Raw genomic sequence first — 11,840 nt, 5'->3', positions numbered from 1 at the left:
ACAAAAGAAAGCACCACCATCACCACCGTCAATAAAAACAACAACAGCAACAACTCTACATTAACTTCCCTCGCCAGGTTTGTCAATTTATCAGCAGGAGTGATTGCAAACGCTCACTATTTTTAAAAGCTATAAAACCACAAAACAAACAAAAAACTGCTCAAAATAATACATCCGTGATGAGGCATTTTCACTGGAGTACGTTCTTTCTAATAACACCTCCAGTCCATCCCACTCAAGCCCACCTGACCCCAGCTCATCCCAGTCCAGCCAAGCCTTAGTCCAGCTCACCCATTTTACCCCATATCCCAGCCCATCCCCCATCCATCCCACCCATAGCCCATCACAGCCCATCCCAGCCCAACCGAACCCACTCCAGCCCAACCCAGCACGCCCCGTTCCCGCAAGTGTCCACCAAACCAGTTGACGCGAAACAGAATTATCTGGACATTTTTGGTCTCCGAGTCACCGAAACGCAGAATACTTTGCCGGGCCTGCCTCGCTTGCTTGCTCCCACTGCGCTGCAAAGTCTGCCTCGGATGATTTCACAGACAAGATACGAGCGGCACCACTTGCACGTCGCCACGAGGGACGCACGGGGAACAGAGAGGAGGACAAGATAACCCACGCAGCACAGAGGAAGGCAGTGATTGAGGCTGGTTGAGATTCTTTGAGGCTAGTTTGAGGTTAGCCGAGGTTAGAGTTAGTTGGTAGCGCAGTGTGGCCTATAAAGAGTCACTCAATACAGGCAATACTCACCAAACACACAAACATGAGCATCAAAAGGAACCCGGAACACGCCACTAACAAATATACCGGATGGCGGATGAAGTGAAAAAACACGTCACGAACAACAAGAAGCGGCAGTAATTACAAAATTACGACTCGTCCTGCACTTTCCCCCTCCCCCCATCACAACACCACAAATAAACACACACAGGATACTAAAAATAAACACAACTAAAGAGGAATAAAAGATAATAGCTAAATAGGAGCGTGTCACTAATAGGTGGGAGGAGGGAGGGAGGTGAGGGGGAGAGGCCGGGTGATGTCTAGGGGACAGGTAAGGTCAGTGGCCGAAGAGTCACAGAAGAAAGGTAGTTTACAAAAAAAATTACTGTTCTTTGCCATATCATTTTAAAAGCTCTTTGTTGGATATAAGAAAGCGACTGCAGCAGATGTAACCCTCTCTCTCTCTCTCTCTCTCTCTCTCTCTCTCTCTCTCTCTCTCTCTCTCTCTCTCTCTCTCTCCAACAATACAATTCACACTACAAAGTATTTACATCACAGCGATATGAGAAGAAAAATAATCTAAATATCTTACATTCCCTTACTTAAACAAACACCTACATCTCTTCTACTTACTCTACATATTCTGCAATATTGGTACAAAATGGTAAAATAAATAAAAATTCCTAAGGTCTAATTCTCCATCACTCCTTCCCTCTCACTCTCACTCTCTCTCTCTCTCTCTCTCTCTCTCTCTCTCTCTCTCTCTCTCTCCTACCTCTGAGATAATCATGTCGAAAGGCTCCACTCGTGATGCTCCTTAAAACGTCAAGTGAAGACGAGAGGAAGAGAAGAGGAATCCACTAACTTTAGCAAATGTTTATGGCAGAGATGGAGGGACTTTTTACAGTTACTCTCGACTGGTTCTCCATTTCTCGGCTCTCATTCCACGCACCAGTTCCTTTGTTGACTCTAGAGGCAGGTAAAGCGGTCCTTTTTATAGCCGCCTCTTCTCACTCTAAACAAGGGCGAGAGGGAAGGCTTGAGAGGAGGAGGAAGTGGAGGGTAAGGACAGGAACGGGAGGGGGAAAGGTAGGGGGAGTGTTAATGAGGAGGCAGAGAACGACGACAACGATGACGAGGACGAGGAAGAGGAAAAATAAAAAGTAAACAATGATATTACAACAACAGCAAAAATAAAACAACAATGACAGCAAAAGCAATCTCAAATGACGATGATGGTAATGATGATGATGATATGGAGGATGAGTAAAAGAAGGAAGAGAAGAAGAGAGGAAGGAATTGCTGCAGTGTTTAGAAGACTCATAAAATTGATAAGAGGGAAAGAGAAAAAAAATATCGCATAAAGTAAACAAAACAATAATTGGACAGTGCTATGGCATGATTTATGGTCCAGCCCTTCTTCCCCCAGCTCTCTCTCTCTCTCTCTCTCTCTCTCTCTCTCTCTCTCTCTCTCTCTCTCTCTCTCTCTCTCTCTCTCTCTCTCTCTCTCTCTCTCTCTCTCTCTCTCTCTCTCTCTGACTTCACTTGTTTCATCTCCCTTTTTTCCATCTTTCCCTCCATCATTTCACTTCACCAAACAAATTCCTGTAACGTCAGTTTTCCTCCTCCTCCTCCTCCCTCCCCGTGACGACGCCAAGTGTTGCCCCAGGTCATGTATTTACCAAGATCGTCTTTGGCAGGAACCTTAAATAAATGAAACCGTCCAACCTCCTCCTATTCCCTTGACCCCTTCATCCCCCCAGCCCGCTTTCCCTTCCGTCCTCATTCACCTCCTCTCCGTCCCAGGCCGTTTTCTTTCTTTCCTCCCCCTCCTCGTCCCCTCTCCTCTCCTTCACCTCCAACTCTGCTACGCTCTCGCCTCTCTCTGATAAAAATTTGATTGTTTTCTTGCCCCGAGGAGGAATGGGATATTGAGACACTCAGGTAAATATTACATGTTTTACCCTTTTTCCTTTTATTCTCTCTCTCTCTCTCTCTCTCTCTCTCTCTCTCTCTCTCTCTCTCTCTCTCTCTCTCTCTCTCTCTCTCTCTCTCTCTCTCTCTCTCTCTCTAGTGAAAAATAAAACAAACACGAAATACGCAAAGCTAATGTCTCCACCCTTCTGACTAAAGCAGAGGCAAGAGAGAGCAAAACACGAAATAAAATCATGACTATAGAATAAACAGAGAGAGAAACACGAAAGCACTGCCAACTCCACTTTCAACTAGGGAAAAACTAAGGAAATCAACTTTTTTTTACTCAAGATTCCGGAAAAGCTATCAACAAGGGATGAAAAAATTTAAGAGAAAGGAAGGAAAAGAAGCGTTCTTGAAATTGTGAATGGAAGAAAGGTGTGGGTTGTAAGAGTAACACTAATGGAAAGACAGGAAGAGAAAAAAAATAAGAAAAAAAATCAAGATAACGTGAAGTATAAAACATAAATGAAAAAGATAGGAAAGGAAAAAAAAAGAACAAATAGAAAAAGTCTGAATTTTAGAGGCAACAGTGATAGAAAAAACAGGAACGAAGAAAAAACACTGCAGGAAAAATTAAGACAGCGTTGATAAGAGAGCACAAATGGAAAAAGTGATGGAAAAAAAGCACGGTACTACGAAAGACCTAGGGAAAAAAAAGGGGGATAAGCCAGAAAGCAAACAAGACTTATATTAAAATTGACGCTAACGATTAAAAAGAAAAAAAAATGTAGAAGGAAGAGAAGCACAATTTAAAAAACTCTTAATTGCAAAAGTAAGACAAATGAGAAACAGAAAAGAGAATGAGAAAGTAAAAAAAGAAAACGAAGAAAAGCATTGATTTTTAAAAGTAACACTGATAGAAAACAAAACGAGGAAAGAAGACAAAAGTAAGACAAATGAGAAACAGAGAAGAGAAAGAGAGTAAAAAAAAAACGAAGAAAACCATTAATCTTAAGAAAAACAAAACAAAGAAAGAAGAATAAATCAAATAAAACAAAACTCAATCAAGATAATGCATGAATACTTAAACCATCGCTGATAATAATGAGAATAAAAAAAAAAAAATAGGCCAGGAAAACAAACACAACCCAAGAAAACCTTAACAGTAAAGATGAAACTAATAAAAAAAAAAATACATAAAGTCAGAGAGAGCGTAAACTGTACAACACTAATGAAAAAGACACGGAAGAGAGAAAAAAGAAAGACGCACATGACGAGAAAATTAAAAGAAAAAAAAGAAGAAAGTTAAATTACGAAGCACAACAAAGCCTTACCTGGAAACAGCGCCACCATCGAGAGAGAGAGAGAGAGAGAGAGAGAGAGAGAGAGAGAGAGAGAGAGAGAGAGAGAGAGAGAGAGAGAGAGAGAGAGAGAGAGAGAGAGAGAGAGAGAGAGAGAGAGAGAGAGAGAGAGAGAGAGAGAGAGAGAGAGAGAGAGAGTAGGAAAAGAAAATGCAGAATAATAAGTTGTGTACAGTAATCACAGTCTAGTGCAGGCAGGTGAAAGGAAGGAAAAGGAGGAGGCCTTGTTTCAGACGGGCAATTTGTAATGTTTATGCTCGTGTTCCCGGGAAGACATCCTGAATAGAATGCCAGGAATCCAGTAACTTGTCTTTGATGCTTCCATGGCTGCTCTTTGTGACTTGTGAGGGAGACTGAGGGGGTGAGGGGTGGCTGTAGGAATGAGGGGTGGCTGTAGGAACAAGGGGTGGCTGAGGGAACAAGGGGTGGCTGAGGGAATGAGATGTGGCTGAGGTTTCTTGTCTGATTTCAAACCGTTTCTATCAAGACTTTAATTTGCTTCTGTATTTTTGTATCTTGTTTCGTCGTCGTGTCGTTTGATGCGTTTGATCGCTTTTACATATGTTATTTAGTTGATCTCAAGGTTATTTACTTCATCTTTAATGCGCCTTTTATTATCAAGTTGCTGGTATGTTATTCTATCTCTACTTCACTATATTTTCTTTTCTTTAAACACTTCGGGTTTTTTTTTTTTATCCGACACCAAATATTCCGTTGCTGCAATGTAAGTAAATAATAACTTGGTCGTCAGTCAGTCAGTCAGTCAGTCAGTCAGTCAGTCAGTCAATCCATCAGCAACGAAAGGATATTCAGGCCCCATAACTCCTCCTCCAACAGCAAGTAGAGTAGGGCAGAAAGAAACACACGAAATAACTGAATTGAGAAAAAGTGACACGCCCTGAAAAATCGAGTTAGTGCGTGACAGAGGGAACACATCAATGCTTCACCGCGTCAAGTACTCAGCGCCCCTCCACAAATTCATTAACCAACACATGAAATACTCGTAACTGAACTGAAAACAAGTGACACGCCCTGAAAAATCGAGTTAGTGCATGACAGAACACACTAATGCCTCACCGCGTCAAGTACTCACGAGTCCCTCCACAAATTAATTATCCAACACACGAAATAAATGAATTAAGAACAAGAAACAGCCATGAAGAATCGAGTTAGTGCGTGACAGGAGAACACACCAATGCCTCACCGCGTCAAGTACTCAGCGTCCCTCCACAAATTCACTATCCCTATGCTTCCGGCTCCTCCTCAACCTTAGCGCCTCCTGCTATTGTTCCCACTTCCCCGCGCCTCTTCTCTGACCCCTCCACTCCCACGCTAGAACAATGGTCACGGAAGATCGTAATTAAGAAACCAGCGGGACTCAGTTTATCGGAGCCCTGCAGCGTACCATGTGTCTCTGGAGTGTATCTTGATCGTATCTTGGCCTTAACTCCCTTTTCCCTCTCTTGAATCCAGCGTAATATTCCCACGAACTAAGATTCAGTGTTTTAGCTCTGCAGGTACATTTTACGCACAGTCAGTAAGTAATGTATGGTTTTGTTACTATAGAGTGTAACTTTAATTTCTCAGGTCTGGTAACCTTTACGTGTTTTAATTTAGAGTGGGATTAAATCATATGGCTGCTCTATTAACTACGACTAATGAATAATGTATTGTATTTTGTATTGCCCACAAGTGTTATTGTTAATTTCTTGAATCTAGTAATCTTTTAGTAAATCAAACAATATCGTTATGTCTGCTCTGTTACATACAATCAGTGAGTTATGGGTTGTTTCTGGTACTCGTATTATCTTATGGCTGAAAACTATGTATGTATAGTACTATGATTTGCAGTAGTGTCTTCTTAAAATTTTGCCATTATCAGTTATTTTGTATCAAGTTTCGTGGTTGCTCTTCTGCAGTCACGTGCCGTAGCTGTATGATTCTCGTTTCATACATACATTGGTTTGTAGTAAAATATTTTTTAAGTTTCAAGAGGTAATTCAGATTCCAAAGACCATATTATTAAAAGTTCCAAAGCTTCTTAACAGTCTGTGATGAATTCTGCATCACTACCAAGAGAAAATATACAATTATAGCAACCAAATAAATCACCTGCCAAAGTCTGACAAATATTGCATCAATAATAAGAAAAGAAACAGCATCCGTGAAAACCTGAGTAACCATTTTTATGACTTCATTCAACAAGGGTTTTATATCACTGATAAGGAGAAACACACCAATTAGAACCCGACCAATTATCTATAAAACCACTGAAAATGCACTTTATGGTTAGGAACGCGCAGAACTACTTCAAACTAAGGCTGTGGCAATCATCCCTCACTGACAGGATAAACTACCACTGATGAAGCCTCTCAAAGCGCTCCACTTGAAGAGAACACACTGCTTGAAAACTAAAGCTGCATCCATCATCCATCATCGACAGGAGGATAAACCACCAATAATTAAGAACCCAACTAACCATCAATATACATACTCACTTCCAACCAACTAACGCTGCATCCATCAAGTCTAGGTCAGGTGAGGTGGTGGATACGTTTACCCCAACAGTCTTGCCACTTCACTTCCCGTTCAAAGACACTCGGGTAGGCGAGTGGGCGGCCAGTCACAACGGGAGCTGCTTTGAGCCACGTCTCCGCAACCCTCAGTCATGATTGCCACATCGTCTCTCCAACACAATTACCTTTGATCCCCCCGCCAAGACGCCTCAGGCCAGCGTAGCGTGATATTGGCTTAACCTTCCCCCTCCTCCTCCGTGAAGCCATGAAACCCACCCTTGCAGACACAGAGGGATGGAGACGTTTAGAGAAGGCCTTTGTCTGCAGTAGTTTAGTGGTTGATGATGGTATTGGTAATAATGATGATGATGATGATGATGAGGAGGAGGAGGAGGAGGAGGAGGAGGAGGAGGAGGAGGAGGAGGAGGAGGAGGAAAGGAGGGGGAGGGGGAAGGAGGAGGAGGAAGAGGAGGAGGAGGAGGAAGAGGAAGAAGAAGAAGAGAGGGAGGAAGGGGAAGAGGAGGAGGAAGAGGATTAGGAGGAGGGGGGAGGAGGAGGATTAGGAGAAGGAGAAGGAGGAGGAGAAGGAAGAGGAGGAGGAGGAGGAAGAAGAAGAGGAGGAGGAGGAAGAGGGGAAGGACGAGAACAAGGAGGAGGAAAACAAGGACAAGAGTGAGGAGGAAGACTAGCAAAAAGTGAAGGATAAAAAACAAGACGAAAAAAGAAAACGAAGGGGAGGGAGTAAGAGGAAAACGACTAGGACGAGAACAAGGACAACAACGAGGACGAGGACGAGGACGAGGACGAGGAGCAAGAGGAAGAGGAGAAGAGCAGGGAGCGCCAGTTTCCTCTTACTCCTTGAGTCAGCTACAGGTGCGCCACGCAAGCCACCGCCAGGTCCAAAGGTAATCGTCTGGAGCGTGAGTCTTGGCACCTGGACTCATCAGTAAATTGAGGCTCTTAAAAGAAAATCTATCACGCCACACACACACACACACACACACACACACACTAAAGAAGACGATACTTATTTTGATCTCATCTGAACGCTTCCTTGCAACATACTGACAGACAGACAGACAGACAGACAGACAAACAGAAAGATACACAGACAGACAGACTCGGGCATTATCACTGGCTATTCTGACGTTCACCTGTAGACTCCTCAGTGCACAGGTGTCTATTGGAGTGTCAGGTGTTATATGATCCCTGGGCTATTATTTAACACCACCACCGTCACCACCACCACCGCTACCACCACCATCTCCACCTCCTCCTCCTCCTCCTCCTCCTCCATGCCTGATGATGACATATGGAGGTAAACACGAGACCTTCCCTCCTCACCTTTCCCTTCCCTCTCTTTCCTTCCTCTCTCATCACGTCTCTTTACCTCGTCTCCCTCTTCTTGAAGCGTTCTTTCCTCCTCCTCCTCCTCTCCTCCTCCTCCTCCTCCTCCTCCTCCTCCTCCTCCTCCTCCTCCTCCTCCTCCTCCTCCTCCTCCTTCCGTCTTCTTTCATCTTTATTTCTGATCTTATTCTTACGTTTCTCCTTTATTTTCTTCAACTTTCGTCTTTTTATTATCATTTTTTCTTTCATCTTCCCCTCGTTTTATTCTTAATCTTATTTCTATTTTCCTTCGTTCTTTCCTTTTTCTTTTCATCTCCATCTTTTCTTTCTTTGATCTTTCTTTCGTCTTCTTTCTTTTACCTATCATCTTATTCCACCGTTGTTTCTCTTTTTATTTATTGCTTTCTTCTTTTCCTTCTTCGTCTCTTTCTTATCCTTTCCTCCGTCTCCCTCTTCCTTCTATTTTTCATTGTATTTCACCATTTTCTCCTCTTTCCTCTATTTTTCGTCTCCTTCGTTTCTTTACCTTGTCTTTCATATATTTTTATTCCTTATTTCAAGTCCTCCATTTCTCGTTTCTTTTTTTTTTTTCTTTCTTTCGTCTTCTCCTTACTTTTCTTTCCGTCTTATTCTTCCGTTTCTCTTTTTTCCATTCTCCTTTCCTCTCCTGTTTCTTCAGACTTCCTCTTAGTTCCATTTCTCATCTCGTCCTCCTCTCTCCCTCTTTTCGTTCCTTCTGCCTTTCTCTCATATTTCCTTTCCCTTCTTGTTATGCTTTTCATTCCATTTCCTCACATTTCAAGCCTGTCATCATTTTTCCTTCCATCTCTTTACACATTCTCTTACCTTTTTTCTTCTTTTATTTCCTTGTTTATTTTTCATTTTCCTCTCTCATTTTCATCTTCCCTCACCAGTTCTATCTTGCTTTTTCTTGTTTTGTTTTTTTCTTTTCTTTTCGCTCCTTCCCATTTCTTTCTCTATCCTTACTTCTTCCTCGAATTCTCTTTCCATAATTTTTCTTTTTATTTATACTCGCATTTTCTGAGTATTGTTTTCTCTCTCTCTCTCTCTCTTAATTTCCTCTCTAATCTCTGTCTCCCTCTCCCTACTCTCACCTCTCACCCCTTTACCTTTAATCCCCCTTTCTCTTCCCCACTCACGTACTACTTTCCAGACTATTACACTCACCTCTCCACCCCATTACCCTTCCCTCTCCTTCTCCTCCCTGACTGTCGTAAAGCAAGTTAGTGGGCCATCAGGTCGGCAAGGCGGAGGCACTTACGCAGAAGCCATCATGGAGCTAATCGTTTAAGTAATATGTGCTCTTAAGAGTAAAGGAGCCTGCTGAAGGAGGCGCTGAAGGTGCTAAGAGATCCAGGGAGTAATAAAGAAGGGATTGTAAGAGTAGGTTATTAATTAAAGGGACAAGACACTACTGTAGGTGAGTGGAATAAGGAGTGATAAACTAGTACTGAAGGAGGTGGTGAAGTAGGAAGGGCTCGGAACACTGATGAAAAAAGGGTGATATACGAGGGTTTTTAATTAAAGGAACCAGACACTTGCTATTGAGGGAGTGGCTGAGAGAAGGTAGAAATAAGACTGGTTAAGAGAAGACAATATACGCCGACAGACATGTACTGAGGAAGGCACTGAAGGGATAAAGACTCCAAATAGTGGTGAAAATGGGTAGCTTACGATGTTTTGAATGCGAGTGTCTGAAGGAGGGTAGCAGCAGGACTGATGGACAAGTACACTGAAGGAGGTACGGAAGGAGTAAAGGATCTGAATAGCAGTGAAAAGGAGAAATACACGAGGAATTTTTCAAGCAAAGGTGACAGATGCATATTCATGGAGTGTGTCTGAAGGTGACTAGAAACATGGCTGGTTGACACAATAAGAGAACTACTGAAGAAGTTAAAAGAGATCATGACAACAATAACAAGGGCGAATAAATGAGGAAGTTTTCATGAAAGGAGCCAGACACTGACATCTGAAGGAGTGTTTGATATATAAGAACATAAGAAAATGAGAGAAACTGCAATAGGTCGTCATGGAGGAAATATAACTGGGAAAAGGAGGCAACAGATACAAATATACAAGTTAAAAAGGACACGCACGCACTCACACACACACACACAAAAAGATCATTAGGAGTAAACACCTTATTATGAATCTACATTGCAAATTTAAATACAAAAACCTGGACAAGCAGACAAACAGACCGAGAAAATTAAGATATCACCACACTCTCACAGACCTTCTAATTTAAATGTCTGCCCCTCAAACCCTCCTTGCCATTCACTCTTCTTCCTCTCAATTTCCCCCTCAAGCCTCGTCTCCCTATCCACGACTTCCAAGTTCTCAGATTTCTCCTCCTACGGGTTCCTTCATCTCCCGCATACCTGAGTGAGTCTCTACGCACCTTGATTGCTTTCCTCCACACCTGCTCGCCTTCTCATCTACTCAACAGGTGGCCTCAGGTTCGCCGTGGTCTGAGCTCTCCCCTTTCATTCATCTATCCACTGGTCTCTAGCGTGGCATTCAACCTTTCATCATGTGCACTCAAGGATCTTAGGCTAATGAAGCTTAATCTCTGTTTCTCCGTCTATCTGTCTCTGTCTAAAGGTTTCTGTGTTAATTAAGGGTTCTGTCTTTGTTTCTCCGTCTCTATCTCTCTCTCTCAAGGATTTTTTTCTGTCTCTTTCTTTATCTCAAGAGTTCTATGTTAATTAAGGATTTCGTCTCTGTTTCTCTATTTCTCATACTCAAGGATATTCAGTTGATTTAGGATTTTTTACTAATTCTCTTTTCTACCTCTCTTTTTGAAGGAATTTACGTTAAACTATCGATCTAATTTCTATCTGTCGGTCTATCAGGAGGTCTGTCTGTCCCTCCTTTGTTAAAACTCGAGAAGCAATTCTTATTCAAAGTGAAAAAATTGAATACTAAAATCTTCAGGGTGTAAGATACAATTTTCTCTCTCTCTCTCTCTCTCTCTCTCTCTCTCTCTCTCTCTCTCTCTCTCTCTCTCTCTCTCTCTCTCTCTCTCTCTCTCTCTCTCTCTCTCTCTCTCTCTCTCTCTCTTTCTAGGAGGATGGTTAGAAGAGGCTGTATGATTCGGTTTGCCGTGGTTCCGTTGCTGTGTAATGATGGACTTAGAGAAAAATTATTCCTGACTTAATTTGATTTGTAGTGACTCTTTTCAAAGACTTGGTAACAACACTTCTTTTTTCCCTGAAGAGTTATTAGAGGCTTTATGATTCTATTGTCAGTCATTCCATTCACTGACAGGCTAACTGGTGATTTAATTCCCTTATTGTGACATGCAACAATTCACAAGACTTAAAACAAAGCATTGTACGGAATCTATTTTAACATCTACAAAGAAAAACCGAGAAGATTTTATAATTTCCAGAGAGCAAAAAAGGTGTATCAAGGTGATTGTCTTATTAAGGAAAGATGAGTCATATAACAGAAAAACAAGGTTCTTTTTACTTACGATGAGGACAAGAGACTCCCTTTCTCACCTTTCCCTACTTTCCATTACACTCTTTTAACTCAGTTCTTGTTTTGTTTTTTTCATGTAAAGCCGTTCATATTTCCTTCAAGATATGCGTGTTTAGAGTTACACGAGTTCATGGAAGTCATCAACGTAAAAAGACACATTTCTCTACCTGTGTGAGTCTCAGAGCTCAGACCACAAACACTGATCACGTCAATAACATCCAGCACACGTCCCAACAGCTCATTCCAATCACGGCCTCCACGTACACACTAGTGAAGATCATAACAAACCTTTCACCTCTTAGGTCCCGCGTTATTTATTACCAGAACCTCTTATAGAAAACAGTCCGTAAATAGATCACTCCGCTCCTGTGACAGACAGTCCCATACTACCTTCCTATGGTTGTTATCCTTCACTCTCTGTGTCTGTCACTGCAAGTCAAGCGTCCTCCCTGCCCATTCT

The sequence above is a fragment of the Portunus trituberculatus genome, chromosome 38, assembly GCF_017591435.1.
Source record: "Portunus trituberculatus isolate SZX2019 chromosome 38, ASM1759143v1, whole genome shotgun sequence".
In the NCBI taxonomy this organism is placed as follows: Eukaryota; Metazoa; Arthropoda; class Malacostraca; order Decapoda; family Portunidae; genus Portunus; species Portunus trituberculatus.
Note: the sequence above shows the minus strand (reverse complement) of the source record.